Source organism: Humulus lupulus, chromosome 7 (genome assembly GCF_963169125.1).
Source record: "Humulus lupulus chromosome 7, drHumLupu1.1, whole genome shotgun sequence".
NCBI classification, from domain to species: Eukaryota; Viridiplantae; Streptophyta; class Magnoliopsida; order Rosales; family Cannabaceae; genus Humulus; species Humulus lupulus.
Window position 1 is genome coordinate 165,486,120 of NC_084799.1, and position 22,125 is coordinate 165,508,244.

The 22,125-nt window shown below is 39.9% G+C and overlaps 1 long non-coding RNA gene across 1 annotated transcript; it reads right to left on the reverse strand.

The window, feature by feature from the left end:
• Window positions 1–17,854: 17,854 nt before the first annotated feature.
• Window positions 17,855–21,749, reverse strand: LOC133789988 (uncharacterized). Its single transcript, XR_009873831.1, has 3 exons — window positions 21,102–21,749; window positions 20,941–21,019; window positions 17,855–18,057 (listed from the first exon to the last, which is right to left on the reverse strand). It is a non-coding gene; the product is annotated as an uncharacterized LOC133789988 (long non-coding RNA).
• Window positions 21,750–22,125: the final 376 nt, after the last annotated feature.

Below are 22,125 nucleotides of genomic sequence, written 5' to 3' on the forward strand. Positions count from 1 at the left end.
GAGGCCGAAGGGGGAAAGAAGAAGAAGGGGGAGAGGTATTTCTCCGTGTACAAAGTGTACACCGAGCTCAACGAGTCTCGGGAGAATATATACCTGGCTAATGAAAACCAAGTCCCTTTCAAGCGTCCAGACCCCATGAGAAATCAGAAGTCCAAGAGGGACTCCAGCAAAAATTGTCGTTTTCACTGAGACACTGGGCACACTACTGATGAGTGCAGGCAGTTGAAGGACGAGAACGAAGGATTGATCTCGAGAGGTTATTTCAGACAGTATGTCAAAAACTAGAATAATAATCAGGCGTCTACTAGCCAAAGGGCAGCTGCGCCACAACCTGCCCTAAACAACAATTCCCAAGAAAGGGAAGAAGATAGGCCCCCTCCAATTGATGGAGAAGACGTGATAACCATCTCGAGCGGGCCTCATCTCGCAGGAATGGGCAGGAATGCCAAAAAACGATATCTAAACGAGCTAAAAACCGGGGACGGGTCTCCTTATGAACCCGAACCTAGAGCTCCAAAATGCCAGAAGATTGAATCTCAGCCGATAACCTTTACTGAGGACGACGCGTCCCATGTTCAGTTTCCCCACAATGACCCACTGGTCATCACTCACCAGCTCGCGAATAAGAGAGTTCACCGAGTTCTCATTGAGAATGGGAGCTCCGTGAACATCCTCTATAAGGCCACCCTAGAAAAGATGGGATTCGTGCTTCGAGACCTAAAACCGTGTGCAACGACCTTGTACGGTTTTTCAGGAGAGGGGATTTCCTATATGGGGTCCATCGAACTCCCAGTAACCTTGGGAGACTACCCGGTCTCAGTAACCAAGATGATGGAGTTTGTAGTAGTGGACCTACCGTAGGCCTACAACGTGCTGCTCGGGAGACCCGCCCTAATAGGGCTGGGGGCAGTCTCGTCTGTAAGGCATCTAGCCATCAAGTTCCCGACTTCTAGTGGCATCGGGATGCTGAAGGGAGACCAGTTAGCCGGAAGGGAATGCTATAGCATTTCTGTAAGAGGAAAGAATCAGGAGAGCGAACAAGCACTCGTCGTTATCCAGAATAAGGACGGGACGGTCTTGGAGATAGATGAAGAGATCGACCCAAGAGTGGAGGAAAGATCTGATCTCGAACCATTAGAAGAGCTCGAGGATTTCAGGCTCGAAGAGTCAGATCCCTCGAGAACGATAAAGGTCGGGAAACATCTACGCGAAGAAACAAAATAGTAGTTAATTTTCTTTTTGAAGAAAAACCAGGATGTCTTCGCGTGGTCACATTCGGACATGGTAGGAATAAGTCCAAATATTGTGATCCACACGCTAAATATCGATAAAGGCTTCCCACCGAAGCAACAAAAGCGAAGACAACTGGACGACGATAGAAAAAAGGCACTGAAAGAGGAAGTCAACGGGTTAAAAGCAAACTGATTCATTAGGGATGCTTTTTACCCTGATTGGGTAGCCAATCCGGTACTGGTCCCGAAGCCTAATGGAACGTGGCGAACCTGCATTGTCTATTCGGACCTCAACAAGGCCTGTCCAAAGGACTGCTTTCCTTTACCACAGATTAACCAGCTCGTGGATGCCACGGCAGGGCATGGACTAATGTCATTCATGGATGCTTATTCTGGATATAACCAGATTAACATGCATGCCCCTAACCAGGAACATACGAGCTTCATAACAGATAAAGGGTTATACTATTATAATGTCATGCCATTCGGGCTCAAAAATGCTGGAGCCACATACCAGCGGCTCGTAAACATGATGTTCTCGGAGCAAATAGGGAGCAACATGGAAGTTTATGTTGACGACATGTTAGTCAAGTCTCAACTTAACGATAACCATGTTGATGATCTCGAAGAATGCTTTGCCGTGCTCCGGAAATATAACATGAAACTTAACCCTCGGAAATGCTCCTTTGGGGTATCTTCAGGAAAATTCCTGGGTTTCATTGTAAACGGTCGAGGAATAGAATCTAACCCAGACAAGATCCAGGCCTTGATCGATATGCCCTCACCTCGAAAACACAAAGATGTCCAAAGTTTGATCGGCAGAATGGCGGCACTAAGTAGGTTTATCTCGAAATCTACGGACCGTTGTCTTCCATTTTTCAACCTGTTGAGGGGAGGCAAGAAATTTGAATGGATGGAAGAATGCGAGTTGGCCTTCCAGGAGCTTAAAAAACACCTCGCCCTATCTTATCAAAACCTATTACAGGAGAAGTGTTATACTTATATCTTGCCACTACCGAGCACACCATAAGTGCGGTGCTCGTACGAGAGGAAGAAAAGGTACAAAGGCCCGTATATTACATCAGTAAAAGGTTACTGGGGGCAGAGTCGAGATATCCCTTGATGGAAAAGCTAGCTCTCAGCTTAATTCACTCATCTCGGAAACTTCGACCCTACTTTCAAGTGCACCCCATCCATGTACTAACTGATCAACCACTAAGACAAGTCTTGTCTAAGCCAAAAGCTTCAGGCCAACTTCTTAAATGGACAGTTGAACTTGGGCAATTTGAGATCACCTATCATCCAAGGATGACCATTAGGGCACAAGCCTTGGCAGACTTTATAGTGGAATGTACTGGCATGACCAACGATGAAGTTATAACCCTGGCCCACGAGCTGTGGAAACTTTACGTTGATGGGTCATCTAATGAAAATGGATCGGGGGCAGGAGTAATTTTGATCACTCCTGCAGGAAGAATATTTCATTCTTCCTTGAGATTTGACTTCAACGCATCTAATAATGAGGCTGAATACGAGGCTTTACTGGCGGGACTTCGTATAGCCAAGGAGCTCAATGCTAAAGCAATACATTGTTACAGCGACTCCCAGCTGGTGGTTAACCCAATTTTGGGAGAATACCAGGCTCGTGGCACGAAAATGGCAGCTTACTTAGAAAAAGCAAGGTTAGCATTGGAACATTTCTAGTTTTACGCGATCGAACAAGTCCCGCGATAGCAGAACTCGAATGCGGACGCCCTGGCCCGGTTCGCTACCTCTACCGAGAATGATGAGCTGAACGTCGTACCAATTGAACATCTCTCGGCGCCTAGTATTAACAAACCCGAGCAGGAAGACGTGTGTATGATCGATTATGAGCCTACCTAGATGACTCCAATAGTTGAATATCTCGAGACCGGCGTCCTTCCAAAAGATCGGAACCAAGCTCGAAAGTTGATGTATCAAATCCCCCATTACACCATTATGGATGGAAGGCTGTATAGAAGGGGATATTCCATGCCATTACTTCGGTGTGTGACTCCACCCGAAGCCAAGAAAATCATTGAAGAAATTCACGAAGGGTTCTGTGGAGACCATACCGGGGGGCATAGCTTGTCCAAGAAAATCATACGCCAAGGTTATTTCTGGCCTACCATCAAGTCAGATTCTTTTGAGTACGTAAAGAAGTGTGATAAGTGCCAGCGATTTGCCACGATTCCTCGAACTCCACCGTCCGAGCTGACTATGATGACCTCCCCGTGGCCATTTGCGGTATGTGGAATCAACCTCATAGGCTCTCTCCCAACTGGCAAGGGCGGAGTGAAGTACACAGTAGTCGCCGTAGATTACTTCACGAAGTGGACAGAAGTTGAACCGTTAGCAACTATAACCTCCAAAAAAGTCCTTGACTTTGTTGTGAAGAACATCATATGTTGATATGGGATGCCAAGAAAAATTATATCCGACAACGGAACCCAGTTCGACAGCGATCTATTTACCAACTTTTGCGAAAAAAAAAATGGAATAATAAAGAGTTTTTCGTCGGTGGCCCATTCCCAGGCGAATGGCCAGGTCGAAGCTGTAAACAAAACTCTAAAGAGTTCTCTGAAGAAAAAGTTGGAAGAAGCAAAAGGACGATGGCCCAAAGAATTGCCCTAAGTCCTATGGGGATATAGGACTACGACCCGAACATCGACGGGACATACCCCGTTCTCTCTGGCGTACGGTTGCGAGGCTATGTTGCTAGTAGAGATCGAAATTCCCACAATTCAATCCCTTGCTTACGATCAAGCCTCGAACCACACCCAGCTCAAAGAAACTCTTGACCTGATCGAAGAACGAAGGAATGAAGCTCAGCTAAAAAATGCTGCATACCAACAGCGAGCTGCCAGGTACTTCAACAAGAGGGTTCAGGATCAAAAATTCGGTATGGGAGATTTAGTGCTAAGGCATGTATTCTTGGCAATGCGAGATCCAGCAGCTGGCGTGCTCGGGCCAAATTGGGAAGGACCCTTCTAGATAGAGTCAGTCATCCGACCCGGTGTTTACAAGTTGGCGAGATTGGATGGGAGTCTAGTACCGCAAGCATGGAATGGCGAACACCTATGACCTTACTATCAGTAGTGTAGGAAGGATGTTGCCTGTAACCATGCTTATTTATTTGTACTGCTTTGTCTACTTTTGGATTTTGTCAAATAAAGATTTATTTCGTCTAATATGGTTTATTTTTGCAATCTCTCTTAATTTAATAACCTATGGTCACAATCATAGGATATTAAGGGGGCATCATTTGTATATATACCATCAGCTTGAAAAATAAAATAACATATACGAAATACGTGCAAGTGTTTGGATATAACCAAATGCGCGAGCTAAGAAAGTTTGGACATAACCAAATTATCAAAAGATAAAAGTGTTTGGACATAACCAAATACGCCAGCTAAAACAGTTTGGATATAACCAAACTAGATTGAAATGTAAGTGTATGGATTACAAACCTAACACAACCTTAATAGGTTTGGAACAAACTAGCTAAAATTAATCGGCAGTAAGTTGGAGCATAACCCACTTCGGATAAACCGAGAACGAGGCTGGAGTATCTTACAAAACAATAGTTCCGACCTCATAACTTCAGAGAGATAACCGAGGACAAGAAAAAATAACTAAAAAGTAAGATATAACTAAACCGTTTTCATTACACACCATATAAGTACTTTCAGGTGCATGGTTAAAGTAATATCCGGCCTTGACAAATAACGAGATCGGAAGCGGATAATTCGAGCAAACTGTGCATGAATGCATTGAATCTCGAGCCTAAATCCAAACTATGTTTGTGCGAATAAACAAGCATATACGACTCTTTAATATAAAATGTGCAAAATATTTCAAGACGAGAAATGTAAAGCATATATATTAAAAGAAAGTCAAAAAGAAAGAGAAATTGTATCAACCCTACGGGCATAAATTAAAACAATTACAAAAAAAAAAGGACGCAGCCCCGAGGTAAGATTTATGAAGGAGCAGTCTCCTTAGCCTTCCCAGCATCCGCAGCTCTAGACTCCCCAGGACGAATAGCATGACTATCCTTCTGAGCTTCCCGAGCAGCCTCTCGAGCAGTCTCCTCCGCTTCAAGCCGAGCATGCCATTTGGCCACAAATCCTGCCTCAAAAGAGCCAAGGAAGCTGGTGTCGAGGTCGGCGTTGCTGGCCCAAATCCTATACATGGCTAGATCAATCGCCTTGTCCTTCTTCTCTTTAAACTCAGCAAGAAGATGATCCTTTTCATTCTCTATTATCTCGAATGTGGCGGCCTTCTCTTCCTCAAGCTTGGCATTGGCCTTCTCCAGCTCCACAAGCCGAGCATTCTCCTTTTCAAGCTTGGCTGTCTTAGCCTCGACCTCTATCTTCGTAGCCTTGAGCTCATCAGCCATCTTAAGCTGAAGATCTTTCAACTCTTGGGCCAAAGACATGCTCGAGTTCACCTCGTTGGTCAGCTTATAATTAAGCTGAGCTGAGACAACAAGAGCCTGAAACACAAAGAGATTGAATTAGAACATATGCCAAAGCACATAAGCAATTAAAGTAAGTTGTGAAAATTTACTGCGGCAGTAAGTTCAATACTCTTATCATAAAGAGTATTGCAGTCCCGAGCTTTATTCACGAACTCCCAGTGCTCAGCGTCAAAACCCGTAAGGCTCTGACCCACCCGAGTCAGGATATCCGAGCCAATTACAACTCTGTGGGCCCCGGCGACATTGTCAATCACGAACTCATCAACATGAGATCGGACCGACATCAAATGTGACTTGGAGGTTGAGGGTTTTTTCGGGGGTGGGCCGAGTACTGGATGAATTGTGGACGGAGGAAGTGCGGCAGAAGTGGCCGAGATGGATGCGTCGACCTGGGCAATCGAGTCTTCGGCTGTGCTCACAGTAGTCAGAGTTGGTGGAGTCTTCTCAGTTCGCTTGAGGACCTTGGAGGGTCGCTCCGACCTCCGCGAGCCTCGCAGGCGCTTACTTTTTTGAGCCCCCTCGCCACTAGCGAGCACAGCATCAAGGTTGGAATCCATGGCACCTGAATAATAACAATTAAGATTTAGCATGGCGCTAACAGACAAAGAATAAAAAGACAAGTGGAGAAAAACCTAACTGGAACTCTCCCCCGAGCTTGAGCTCGGCGACCACGAAATTCCCCCATCTTCAGAAGAGGCGGGGGGAGTACCTTCCCTATAGGTGGACATCAACCTCGAAAGGTCCCTATAGTCGTTGGTCCCATATTGGACAGTTATTCCGTTCCATGCCTCGTTCATGCTATACATGGTGTCTTATTTCTCGAGCCTTGAACCTATGAACACGTTCATCTACCCAAGACCATACATAAAAATGGTTTCTATCGTCCTCACACAATACTAACCTATCGAGTTTATGCTTTAATAGGGAGGGGGACCACATTTTCGAGCTTAGGATGACTGTACCTTGCTCATCCGAGCCCGAGCTTGAGGCCTCATCGTTGGCCTCGTTCCATGATTGCGGACTCCTTCGGCGAACTAGAGACGGAGGCCTCACCTCTCTCCTTGGGGGGAGGATGCCCGTTGGCAGAGGAACGAGCTCCCAGCTGACATATTTTTTATTGGACCAATCCGAGGTGGACTGATCCTTTCCCAAGAGCCCGCAAGCTCGGAGCTTGTCTTCGTGCAAAATATATGAGAGGGATCTCCTGCCGTAAGGAAGTTGGAGCAGAGTCTCTCTATGCTCCTTCATCTCAGCAGTGGGAGCAGGGCGATGATAGTTGGCTGGAAAATTAAACGCATTTCAACTAAGTACGGGCCTATAAACAAAAGTCTGAGCACAGAAAAGAAGGAAGTTGAGATACTTACGAATCCGTCTGAACGAGTAGTATCGAGACGGAGCTAGGCCATCTATCCAGAAGAAGGCCTTCTTGAAGTCAGGAGGATGATTGGGAAGATCCTCGAACATCTTTTTCTCCTTGGGGTAGCTCGAGAGATAATAGAAGCCATCTCCTCCCCAAGCTCGGGAGGGATTGCTTTTCAAACATAAGAGATACAGGATCTCCTCTGGCGATGGTCCTTCCCACTTCAGCTCGTGGTATAGCGACCTCAGGGCATACAGAACCTTGTAAGAATTGGTGTTGAGCTGGAAGGGGGCCAACCCAACAAATTTTGTGAAGTCTTTGAAGAAAGACTTCAAAGGCAGTATCGCTCCTGCCTTCATGTGCTCCTGGCTCCAAGCCGCGTATCTCAGCTTGTTGTCAGGATTTCCATCTCCTGGAGCGTGGCAGCTTCACTCATGGAAGGTCAGGGCTCGACACCTTAGCGAGCCTGATAGTCCTATACCATGAGAGGCCAGGATATCGGTTATCTGGCCTAGCGAAGTAACCGAGCTCCAATAATGCTCGGCCTCAAAAAATTCCCTCCTCGGTTGTGAGGTAGAGGGCTCCCCCATCAGTGAAAACTACAGGTCACCTGGTTTGAAGGCAACTGTCACTCTAAGTTTAGGGTCGAGGGGAATCGATCTAGGCTCGGTGTCAGGGTCTGGATGAAGGGCGAACCTTAGTCTCTTCCTTTTCCCTTCCTCGACCTCATATATTTGACGTCATATGTGATCTCGAGTGTCTTCTTGCTCACACCCCAGCTCGTGTTCGCGAATCAAACGCTGGTTCCGGGCAAACAACGACTCCGGGCTCGGAGTTTTTGGAGAATACGGGATGGCAAGCAACAACCCCCACCGTCTTTCCAGATTCTGTGACATCTAGCAAGAAAGAAAAAATGGTGACGGCCATCCATGCAAGGAATCAAGAATAACGATCTTGGTGGATCAAGCTCGAAAATGCTTGGATACGGGAGGAGTTCGATCCTGGGGACCCGATTAGTGTCACGACGTGTATTTCACGAAAAAGGGAGGGAAGTGGATTTAATTTTTGAAAATCCTGAAATATCAGGGAAAAAAGGTGGCGGTTATTCAAAAATGGTATTTTTGAGTATCGTGCATTCTTTAAAACCAAGATTTTGTACCCGATATCTTGGTGTGCAAGATACGTCTTCCGAAATTTGAAAACCCAGAAAAAAAAGACCATATTTGGGTCTTCCTACATATGAACTGGATTTAGAACCAGTAATGTGGGAACCTAAACCTAATGTCTATCGATCAAAGCATCCTAGTACATCAAATTAAAGAATGAACCAGCACATTCCCATAAACTAAAAAGCAACAAAGGCAGAAACTGACGTAAAGAAAAAAGAAAATATATATAAAGCCAAGATCAGATACTTACGCACTGAAGATGATGATTGCAGAGAAATAGATGATTAAAGAAGAGGCTGCAGGTATAGTCTCACGGTCTCGAACAAGCTGATGGTCCTTTATTTCTTTGGCTGAGAGAACATGTAAAAGCAAATACTTTCTGGGCTTGCCTCTGGTTTTCTCTCTTTTTTTCCTCTGATAAACATAGAAGTGAAAGGAGGAAGACGACTAGAATCTTATATATAGACTATCAGAAATTGTAAAAGAGGGATTAATCTGAGCCATTGGCCAGATTCCGTATCAAATCCGACGGCCGGGGATAAGTGACAAGATGGTGCCGTGAAGGTGGCAGGCGAACGATCGTGGGCAGATTTCCAAGGTACTCGAGAACCTTGGATGAGCAATACTCAACAGACGCATGTCCATACTCGAGTATGTGTGACGGTGCAGTTCCCGATGAAAGTAGTTCAAAAGTTTCCTTCTCATAGGATTCGAACAAATACTTTTGAGGGGGCAAAATGTTACACCCAGATTTCGAGACTTGAGGTTGTGACCTCGAAAGCTGGATCCGATAGGTGTGAGTTCGCGATAGCTAAAATACATATTCATAATCTAGACGTCGAATCTTCAAAGCAGGTGGCAACCTCGAAGAGGGGTAGCCTCGAAGTCCTTATAAGCTCGAAAAATAGAACACTCGGAGTATATCCATTGTCGGGCAGCCTCGGATCAAGTGGACCGAGCTTAGCATGAGTGTGAGCTCGGAGTAAGGCAGTCTCAGTGGTATTTACCCACCCCGAGTTGGTCTTAGGAAAATAAGGCAACTCGTAAGTTACTCAGAGACTTAGATGGGCATGATGCTGATTGCTGATCTCGAACGGCTTAATAAGTCACTTGAGGGGACGCAGTCCATGCATTCAAGAGATATTTATTGTTGTAACTTCCCTACAATAAAGGGATATTAACTAGTCGGTTATACGCCCCTGGTCTTCAGGGGACGTTTTCTTGTATATAGGAGTTACAGGCTTTAAAGCCATTAAATTTATTAATATACAGAATAACTTCCCGAAATGTGTGGGATAGTATTCTGAGATCTCCTCTATAAATAGAGAAGTCATGTACCATTGTAGAGGACGGAAATTTTGTGATCTTGAGAGAACCTCTAGAGAATTCATCCCGGAAGAATTTCTAGAAATTTCCTAAGTTTTAATAACAAAGACTCGTGGACTAGGCAGAGTTAACTGCTGAACCACGTAAAAAACTCTCCTTGTTTTATTGTGCTATTCTTGCCATAGTTCTTTACTGTTTACGTACTCTACATTTTAAGTTGACGAAAAATGGCGTCAACAGTATCGGACCAGAATCCCATATTTATCTCCAAGTTTTGAGGTGGTTTACAGAAGGCTATGGGAACTCAATTGATGTTCAATACAACCTTTCATCCTCAGACATACGGATAGTCTGGGAGGACAATTCAGATATTGGAGGACATGCTTAGAGCATGTGTGTTAGACTTCAAGGGGTCTTGGAGTAAGTACCTCCCATTGATTGAGTTTTCGTACAACAACAGCTATCAATCAACAATTGGAGTAGCACCATACGAGATGTTATATGGAAGGAAGTGTAGATCTCCCATTCTGTGGGATGAGATGGGAGAGAAGAAGTATTTGGGACCGGAGATGGTTCATAAGACTAATGAAACTATTGAGAAGATTCGAGCTTGAATGCTCACTTCGTAGAGTAGACAGAAAAGCTATGCTGATCCCAAGCGTAGGAGTGTGGAGTTCCAGGTTGGGGACCACGCATTTCTGCGAATTTTTCCATTGCGAGGAGTAAGGAGATTCGGGAAAAAGGGCAAGTTAAGCCCTAGATTCGTAGGACCTTTTGAGATCCTGGAGAGGATCGGGTAGGTGGCCTATAGATTGGCTCTGCCCCCATCATTATCAGGAGTTCACGAAGTGTTCCACATCTCTATGCTTTGGAAGTATGTATCAAATATGACCTATGTATTAGGATACGAGGATCTGGAGCTACAGACATATTTGTCATATGAGGAGCGACCAGTTCAGATCCTAGACAGGAAAAACAAAGTTCTAAGGAACAAGACGATTCCTCTCGTCAAAGTCTTATGGAGGAACAGCAAGGACGAGGAAGTGACCTGGGAGCTAGAACCGGCTATGCGAGATCAGTATCCCGAGTTATTCAGGTAAATTTCGAGGACAAAATTTTTAGTAGGAGGGGATAGTTGTAACATGCCAAAAATGTTAATAAGGTTTAGTGCTTTGATTAGCTTGTCGAAAGGGCATACTTGGATATATGTTTAATTAATTGAGACCACGTTATTATGTGGATATATTTGCAGGATTCGGCTCGAGGCAATCCTAGTGAGCGGATTAGCGGAATAATCACAACGGGGGTTTAATACCCGGCTCGGGGTGAGTCTAGGGGTATCTTGGGAAGCTTAACATATATTTTGAGATTTATCGAGTAACGGGTAAGTATTTGGTAATTAGTTGGATATGTCGGGATTGTTTGGGAATTTTTTGGATGACTCGAGAAATTAGCGGGAAACGGGGCAAATGACCATTTTTCCCTTTTTGGCAATAAAAGAGGCTGAGTTTATATAAGGGGTATTTTGGTCTTTTGGTTAAGGGATATACTCAGATGAGACTCTATGAAATAACCAGATCCATCATAAATTTCTCTCTCTCTCTCTCTCTCTCTCCCCCTCCCTCTCTCTTTCTCTCTTGCACGTTCTCTCTCTCTCTCTCTCTCTCTCTCTCTCTCTCTCTCTCTCTCTCCCTCTCTTGTTCTTTGAAGCTGAAGGAGATTTTAGAAGGAAAAGCCTGGGGATTTAGCAGGGAAGTCTGGGAAAATTAAGCTAGGAACAGTCAAGCAATAGCTAAGGATTAAAGCTACTAACTGAGGGTTACCGTTAAGGCTCAGGATTGAGGATCGTGCTCGGGACCGCTCCACATCCTCGGCTCAGGTATCGAGGTAAAGGAAAAGGAAAGTTGGACCAGCCATGAGTTGGAGAGCTTTGGGGCGGTGTGTACATTGGCAGCTGCTCGACCACCACGGTCGAGGGAATTACAGAGACTATAGCCAAAATTTGTATTTTTCCATTTAGGTTGGCTACTATTGTATCTATTTTTTAGGGTTGTAACCACCATGTAAATATTATCTTTGTGATCCCATGTATCATACTCTTATTCTAATGAAAATCAACCATTTTACGATCAGAATCTTTTAACCCTAAGCTGTCAGTTGACTTTAGAAACACATTTATGTTCAAACGACTTGATTAGGAAGTCTTGCACTATCTTAAACACATAGTGTAATGGTCTTGGTTGTCCAAGGCGTTACGATAATGATGCAGTCAGAGCTACAAAGGTTTATTAGTTCAGTAATCTGGTGCAAGGCACCATGACTATTACAGAGTACGCCCTACAATTTAATAGGTTGGCCAAGTTCGTTGCAGACTTGGTGTTAACTGTTGTGATAAGAAATGAGAGGTTTGTTCAAGGGCTAAACGTTATGATAGCTTGGGATGTTAAAATTACTTCAGTACCTGGAGTGACGACTTATGCTCAGGTAGTGGAGAAGGCCCTTACTGCAGAGGGTGTTTGTAACGCCTTGCGTTTCGGGTACCTTTAAACGACTCGGGTCGGGATTTTTTTTCCCCAATTTAAGAATATTATTTTAAATAATATTACATTTGTTTGGAATTTATTTCCATGAGTTATTGCTAGCCAAATTATGAATTTTGTGATTAAAAGTCAAGATAAAACTTTCAAGCTTGGATCGACACAAAATCCCTAATCGGGTAAAAATCTCAGAAAATAAAATGAAAAATTATGGTAAATATATTTTGGGCATAAAATACATTCATAAAAATTAAAGTTTGGTCAAAAATAATAAACGGAAGAGGAAATGGAAATTTTAGGGCATTTTGTGTTAAAATGCTTAATTTTACCGAATTGGGGAATTTTATTCCATAAATGGACCTTAGGTTAAATTTTATTGTGTGATTAATTAAATTAAATGTGAGAGATATTTAATTTAATTATTATATGTTAATTTTTGTTTTTAAAACTTTATAAGAGTTAAAAAGGTTATAGAAAGTCATTTATGGATTTTTGGAAAAAAGATAAATTCTTAGGAATTATTTATTAACCATTATAAAAAATATATATAATAACCTAAATAAAAGAAATAGTGGCCGTCCATGTGAATGAAATTAATTGGATGGACCAAATTGTTTTACTTTTAAATCCCCATTTAAATTAGGGTTAATGGCATCAAGTGGTCAAAGTAAAAACACTCAAGTGTTTTAGATACTTTAGATTTGCCTAAGCTCTTCCAACCTCCCCAAAGCCAACCCCCCTCTCTCAAATCACTCTCATCTTGTTAATAAATTCTCTCTCAAGTTTTCTCTCCATTTTCAACCATCAAGAACACTAAGAAAGCTTGGAAGCTTAAGCTTTGGTCTAGGAAAAGTTTCCCTAAGGTAAAGTTTTAAAAACTTGACGTTTATAAAGTTTTTAACCATAGATCTCTTAATAGCTAACTATATATGTTGTTGGGGGAGTTGGTTAAGGTTTTGAAAGAGTTTTGAAGGATTCAAAGCTAGTAGAAACATCAAAACCTAAAGCAGGAACGACAAGAGGTAAAAATTTTACTTTGTATGGTTGTTTTTGTATGGTTTTTATTTTTAAACATTATTTTGTATATTTAATGCTTAAAGTTTCTTATTGGTGATGTAATAAGGCTATGGTAGTTTCTTTATAATTTTTATGATGCTTGTGTGTTCATTTTTTAAAATAGGGACCAAAATCCCTAAGGGTTTTGTTGAAAACCCTAAAACAAAAATACATGTTTTGAGCTGTGACTTCGAAGGTGTCAAGCATCCACTGTATATTTATTTTATAAAATTAAATTTTACTGTGATGTTGTTTAGATGTAGTACATAAAATTTAGCTTTTGAAACACTCAAAAACGTATAAAAATGAGTGAGTTATCCTATTTCAAAGTTTCGGTAAAAAACTTTTTTTTTCGTATTCTTAAATTCGGGATCAAGTTTGGACAGCCATTGTATAGGTCGAATAAACCCAGCTTTTTCTAAAATTGGTAGACATATTCTTGGCATAACCTAGTATTCCACTGTAAAATTTGGTAACAAAATAATTAATAGTTTGGGATGTATTAAGTGCCAAAATTTGGAAAAAAATAAGGACTTGAAAATAAGGTCTTTTTTACCTCAATGTTTGGAAAATATTTTCAACTATAAAAAATGCTCCTTTTATCCTAAGATTTCACAAAGACCTAACTGGCATACCAAATATGGAATTGGAAAATTTTGATAACAATTGGATAAGTAAATTTTATGTTATGACCTAACAAAGTATGTAGTTAAAAATGTGAAAAATGAGGTTTTCACACTTAGTGTAAAAATGGGATTTTGGAACTTAAGATAAAAGTACACTTTTGCATATTGCAAGATAAAAACTTGGTAAGTCTTAAAAACATCTTGACCTAAAATACCACTTTGAGATTAGTGAGAATTATTTTTATTAAAGAATTTTTATTCTTTCTAAAAGTAAAAGATTTAATTTATTAATAAGTTGATAAATAAAAAGAGGGTTTAAAAATCCTATATTTTGATAAAATAATTAAGTAAATTATTTTTCTAGTAAGCAAACTTGATTAATTGACTTAGGAGAATTATCTAGTCAAGATAAGAAATTATTAACAGTTTCTCCTAATTATTTAAAATTATGCGATTTTCTTAAAACGATTTTTAGAGATTAAAACCTTAAGAAAAATAAAAGGAAAATTAAAATATTATTTTCTTGATAAATAATTGAGGAATTTAATTAGTATTTTGTGGATATAATACCGGCTAAAATCTTCTATATATTTAACTGAATTGTTGAATGTACGGGTTAATAGCGATACTTTTAAAGAATAAGAATTTTAACGGATTGTGGGAAAATACTATTGTGATACCCGAGCCTAGGTATCGAGACCATAGGATAGGTCTCCCCAAGACTTAGGGTTTAGTCTCAAACATTTTTGTATGAATTTCTTGAATGGGTTTTTAACCAAATAAGTATCTTTAATCCTTACAAATGATTTTGAAAATGACCAAACTGGCCAAAATAATAATAATGAATTATGAGTGCCATAATTAATCCGAGTATACTGTATGGATAACTACAGTATTGGCTAAGCGTAACTGGACTGTACGTTGGAAGGTGAAATCCTGCTAAGAGCAAAGGACTCCCAGTAAGTCAACTTCTATTGTGTGGTTACAACATGAAACAACTATTGTATTGTATGTTAGTATAGAGACACATGCACATATATACACTGTCGTAGAAAGTTTGCATAGAGACGTAAGTCTAGTAGGTGCTGATTCAGAAAATATGAATGGTAGATATTCGTCATATCTGATCCCCGTCACACTGCTTGTTTGATTTTATTATGTCTGGTTCACTACCGCGACGAGTGGCCAAGAGGTGAGGATTGCTGGTTTAAACCTAGGGGCGCCAAAATGAATGGGACCTAGGGGCCCTCATGCTTACTTAATCATTGAACGGTTAGAACCTGAGCAAGTGCTCTGATAAGTTATTCCCAGATAGTAGCCGTGAATATTGTCCATTCAGTGAGAGTGCCTAGAGATACTAGGGGTTACCAAGTTTGAGTGAGGTTGAACACCCTAGGGGAAACTACTCACCAGCACCACAGATTAACATAGAAGTCTCTGTAAACCCGTGTAACTTTTATTACACTCTTGGATAGTAGCAATGCCCTAGGTAACTTGATGGTTACCCTTGTGAGGGATTTACTAGTGGATAAGTAGTGATGCCCTAGGTAACTCGATAGTTACCCTTGATGGGGATATTTATTGGCTAGATCTTAGTGTTGAGACTCAGTTCTCTCTTACAGATTATCAAATATGGTGGAGGGCGTGATACGTCCAAATTGTTGGAAATTCTTGAGCGTTGGTCTCGAATTATATTGTGATATATTATATCTACTTGCTCTAGGATTTTTTGATTGCGAGAATTTATCTATTTATCTATAATAGTTTCCCATTGGTTATCAGGCATGACCATAAGTTTTCCAGGACACTTTTGTGTTCTTGAAATTGATAGTTTGGGGTCCAGATGGATCCGGAACCCTAATTTTGTTAAGATATTGTTACCAGTGGTCAGTGACCACTTGTCTTCTATGCATGATTTTGTTTTAAAGTTGAACTTACTAAGCATTTTCGCTTACCTAGTTGATTCCTGTTGTAGGTAAGAACAAGGGAAAAGCAGACAGTGAGTGCTGGAGTCTTCTTTGTGGATGTGCATGTGGATCGAATTTTTGGGAATTTGTTTTGTTTTTGGAAATGTTGTTTTATTTTCGTAATCTAAGCCCAGTTTACTCTTCATAAACTATGTTTGTATTAAATATTAAGTATGGATATACGAATTTTTATAAGTTTTTTTATATGGGTTCTTGAGACATTTTGTTACATGAAAACATTTATATTTTCGCATTATCGAGTCTTAAAAATTTGGGACGTTACAGTGCTGAGAACAAGATCTAGCGCGAGAACGTGGCCAGAAGGGATACTAGGAGGGTGGGACCTCTCTTTATTGGAGCTAGTAGGGGCGGAGGCCCTAATGACCAGAATAGGAAAACCCCATATACCATTACAGTTCTAGGCCCAGACAGGAGGCCACAAGGTATACAGGTTGGCCGCCAGGGCGGTAATGAGAGATGGAGGACTTATCCAGAATGTGTCAGATGCAGGAGACATCATCTGGGAGAGTGTCGGCTGAAGGCTTGCTTTTTATGTGGTATAGTTGGGCACCTCAAGAAAGATTTCCCAAGGGCAAAGAAAGAAGTAAAGAAGGCGAACAACTTGGCTCTAGCTTGAGTGTTCGCATTGACACAATCAAAGGCTGAGGCTCGACCCTCAATAATGACAAGTTAGCTTTCTTGTGCTGACACTTTTTATTCTATTTTAATTGATTCTAGGGCTACACATTCATTTGTATCCAATAGAGTGATTGATAGGTTGTGTAGACCATGGGAATACTATGCAGTGGGATTTGGAACTTTATTGCCTACTGGGGAGTTAGTGGTTTCCAATAGATGGGCCAAGTTATTACCAGTGGCAGTGGATGGTAGAGAGTTGTCAGTTGACTTGATAGAGTTGGTTATGACTGACTTTTATATGATCTTAGGTATGGATTGGTTAGCCAAGTATGGGGCGACAATAGATTACAAGAAGAAGATGGAAACCTTTGAGCCTGAGGGTGAAGATCCCTTTATATTCCTTGGCACTGTGCAAGGTCCCCGTATACCTATGATATTTGTAGAGCTAGAGACCTATTGCAGGGGGGATGCATAGGATTCTTAGCTAATGTGATGGATACCACTCAGGTCGTACCAGTGGGACCAAGACAGATGAGATTAGTCTGTGAGTTTCTGGATGTGTTTCCATAGAATTTGTTAGGGTTGCCTCCGCACAGAGAGATAGAGTTTTTGATTGAATTGGCACCAAGGACAAAGCCAGTGTCTAGGGCAGCGTATAGGATGGCTCCAGTAGAGCTGAAGGAACTAAAGGTTCAGTTACAGGAATTACTAAACTTGGATTTTATCAGGCCCAGTTTCTCACCATGGGGCGCACCAGTTCTCTTTGTGAAGAAGAAAGACAGTTCTCTGAGGATGTGTATCGATTATAGAGAACTTAACAAGTTAACTATTAAGAAAAAGTATCCTCTGTCAAGGATTGATGATCTGTTTGATCAATTACAGGGTAAGACGATATTCTTCAAGATAGATCTCTGATCTGGTTAACACCAATTGAAGATCAGGGAGGAAGATATACCAAAGATAGTTTTTTGCACCAGGTATGGGCATTATGAGTTAGGTGATGTCATTTGGGTTGACTAATTCCCCAGCAACGTTCATGGATCTGATGAACAATGTGTTCAAAGATTACTTGGATCAGTTTGTGATCGTCTTCATCGACGATATCTGGTATATTCTCAGTCAGAGACAGAACATGAGTAGCATCTAAGGTTAGTTTAATAGAGGCTGAGGGAACACATAATGTTTGCAACGTTCAAAAAGTGTGAATTCTGGTTACCACAAGTGACTTTCTTAGGTCACATAGTCGGTAAAGATGGAATTTATGTGGATCCAGCAAAGAATGAGGCGGTCGGAGATTAGCCAAGGTCAAAGAATGCTTCAGAGATCAGAAGTTTCTTGGAATCGGCAGGTTACTATATGTAACGACCCGGATTTTCAAGACTCGATAATGCGGAAATATAAATATTTTCATTTAACAAAATGTCTCAAAAACCCATAGAAAAAAAAACTTTTTAAAAAGTCGTATGGCCATACTTAACATTTAATTACAAACATGTTTTATAAAGATTAGAGTGAGCCTAGTTTAGGAAAATTACACAACATTTCCAAAAATAAAAAGGCTTCCCAAAAGGTCGGTCCACATGTACATTTGCAAGGAAGACTCCAGCGCTCACTGCTCTGCCTTGCCCTTGCACTGACCTACAACATGAAACAACTAGGTAAGCGAAAACGCTTAGTAAGATCAACTTTCAAACAAAGCATGTAGAGAATTAGGGTTCCAGACCCATCCGGACCCTAAACAATCAATTTCAAGAATGCTAAAGCGTCCTGGAAAACTTATGGTCATGCCTGATAACCAATGATAAATTAATTCGTAACTAGATAAAAATCCTGCACTCAGAAAATCCCAGAACAAGCAGATATATTATATCACAACTATATCTTACCAACAATTATATCCCTGCACTCAGAAAATCCCAGAGCAAGCAGATATATTATATCACAACTATATCTTATCAACAATTATATCCCTACACTCAGAAAATCCCAGAGCAAGCAGATATATTATATCACAACTATATCTTATCAACAATTATATCCCTGCACTCAGAAAATCCCAGAGCAAGCAGATATATTATATCACAACTATATCTTATCAACAATTATATCCCTACACTCAGAAAATCCCAGAGCAAGCAGATATATTATATCACAACTATATCTTATCAACAATTATATCCCTGCACTCAGAAAATCCCAGAGCAAGCAGATATATTATATCACCAAATAATTCGAGACCAACGCTCGACAATTTCCAACAATTCATGCGTAACGCGCCCTCCAACATAATTGCTAATTTGTAAAAGAGAACTGAGTCCCCACACTAAGATCTAGCCAATAAATATTCTCATCAAGGGTAACTATCGTGTTACCTAGGGCATCGCTACATATTCAAGAGTGTAATCCAATTTACACGATTTTATGGAGACTTCTATGTTAATCAGTGGTGCTGGTGAGCAGCTGCCCCTAGGGTGTTCAACCTCACTCTATCTTGGCAACCCCTAGTATCTCTAGGCACTCTCACGGAATGGCCAATATTCACGGCTGCTATCCGAGAATAACTTATCAGAGCACTTGCTCGGATTCTAACCGTCCAATGATTAAGTAAGCATGAGGGCCCCTAGGTCCCATTTATCTTGGCGCCCCTAGGTTTAACCAGCTTATCCTCATCTCATGGCCACTCGTCTCGGTAATGAACCGGACATAAATAAAATCAAGCAGTGTGACGGGGATCAACCGTCTAGGATATGACGGACTTCTACCGTTCATATTTTCTAAATCAGCACTCACTAGACTAACGTCTCTAAGCAACTTTCTATGACAGCCTATGTATATGCATGTATCCCTATACTAACATACAAGACAATAATCATTTCATGTTGCAGCCATACAATATAAGTTGACTTACTTTGAGTCCTTAGCGCTCAGCAAGTTTTCACCCTCCAACGTTCAGTCCAGTTACGCTTAGCCAATACTGTAGTTATCCATACAGTATACTCGGATTAATTATGGCACTCATAATTCATTATTATTATTTTGGGCAGTTTGGTCATTTTAATAAAAGTCATTTGTAAGGATTTAAAATCCTTATTTGGTTTTAAACCTATTAAGGAAAGTTATACAAAATATTCGAGACTAAACCCTAAGTCTCGGGGAGACCTATCCTAAGGTCTCGATACCTAGGCTCGGGTATCACAATGGTATTTCCCACAATCCGCTAAAAATCTTATTCTTTCAAGGTATCGCTATTAACCCGCACTTTCGACTAGTCGGTTAAAATATGTAAGATTTTAGCCGGTATTATACCCAGAAAATACAAATAAATTCCTTAATTATTTTTAAAGAAAATAAACTCTTTAAATTTTCTTTTTATTTTTCTTAAGGTTTTAATATCTAAAAACCGTTTTAAGAAAATTGCCTAATTTGTCTTAATTAGGAAAACCGTTATAAATTTCTCATCTTGACTAATTAATTTTCCAAAAGCAATTAATCAATTTTACTTACTAGGAAAATAATTTATTTAATTATTTTCTCAAAATATAGGGTTTTAAACCCTCTTTTAATTTATTAACTATTAATAAATTAAATCTCTTATTTTTAGAAAGAATAAAATCTCTTTAATAAAAATAATTCATTTAAACTCAAAGGGTAAATTTTAGTGAAAATATGATTTCAAGACTTACCATTTTATATCTTGAAATAAGCAAAATTTTACTTTTTACCTTATGTTCCAAAATCTCATTTTTACACTAAGTGTGAAAAACCTATTTTTCACATTTTTAACTACATACTTCGTTAGTTCATAACTTGAAATTTACTTACCCAATTGTTACCAAAATTTCCCAATTCCATTTTTGTTATGCCATTTAGGCTTTTGTAAAATCTTAGGTCAAAATGAGCATTTTTGATTGGTGAAATCATTTTCCAACAATGAGGTAAAAATGACCTTATTTTCAAGTCCTTATTTTTTCCAAACTTTGACAGTTAATAACTTTCAAACCGTTTAATATTTTCTTACCAAATTTTACAGTGGACTAATAGGTTATTCCAGAAATATCTCCACAAAATTTTAGAAAAAACTGGGTTCATTTGCCCTATACAGTGGCTGTCCAAACTTGGTTCCGAAAATAAGAATACGAAAAAACAGTTTTTTACCTCAACTTTGAAATAGCATAACTTACTCATTTCTAAACATTTTTTTGTGTTTCAAAAGCTCAATTTTATGTACTCAATCTCAACAACATCACAGTACAATTAAATTTTACAAAACCAATATACAGTGGCTGCTTGACCCCTTGGAAGTCACAGCTCAAAACATGTTTTGTTTTAGGGTATCCTACAAAACCCTTGGGGGTTTTGGTTCCCATTTTCAAAAATCAATACACATGCATCATAAAAATTATTAAACAACTACCATAACCTTATTACATCACCAACAAGAAACTTTAAGCATTAGATATACAAAATAATGCTTAAAACTAAAAACCCTACAACCAAAATCATCAAAAGTAAACTTTTTACCTCTTTGGTGTTCTTGCTTAAGGTTTGGACCTTCCTATTAGCTTTGGCTCCTCCAAAACCTTTCAAAAACCCTAACCAACTTCCCCCAACAACATAGTTAATTAGCTATTTGAAACTCTAAGCTTAAAAATTTACAAAAGCCTAGATTAGTGAAGGTTTACCTTAGGGAAAATACTTCCTAGACCAAGACTTAGCCTCCAAGTTTTCCTTGGTGTTCTTGAGGTTGAATATTGAGAGAACACTTTGAATGGTCTTAAAAAATCAGATGAGAGTGAATGAGAGAGGGAGAGTGGTCGGATTTGGGGGTTAGAATGGCTCACACAACTCTTCAAAATATCACAAAACACTTGAGTGCTTTTCTACCCACTTGCCCACTTGACTTCTTAATTAAAAAGGGAGTTAAACTTTATAGAATTGGGTTCACACCACTCTAAAACACCACATGGCTGGCCACCCTTTGCCATATATGATCATTTCATTATTTTTTTAATTTTTTTTTTTTTTTAAAGGTTAATAAATGTTTCATAAGAAGAAAAGTCCAAATTGGCTTTTGACACCTTTTTTTTTCACTCTTATTAAGTTTTAATCACCAAACTTAACATTAATTAATTAAATTAAATGTCTCTCACATTTAATTTAATTAATCACATAGTAAAATTTAACCTAAGGTCCATTCATGGAATAAAATTCCCCATTTCGGTAAAATTAGGCATTTAACACAAAATGCCCTAAAATTTCCATTTTCTTTTAGGTTTATTATTTTTGACCAAACTTTAACTTTTATGAATGTATTTTATGCCCAAAATATAATTTCCATGATTTTTCATTTTATTTTCCGAGATTTTTACCCGATCAGGGTTTTTGTGTCGGTCCAGGACCGAAAGTCTTATCTTGACTTTTAAAATCACAAAATTCATATTTTGGCTAGCAATAACTCATGGAATACTTACAAACAAAATATAATATTATTTAAAATAATATTCTTAACCCGGGGGAAAAATCCCGACCCGAGTCGTTTAAAGGTACCCGAAAATGCAGGACGTTACACTATAGACGCTTTGTGGAAGGGTTTTCCAAGATTCCATCACCAATGACAGAGTTGACATGCAAGAATTAGAGGTTCATATGATCAGATAGGTGTGAGGATAGCTTCCAGAGACTGAAGAAGAATCTAATCACTGCTCT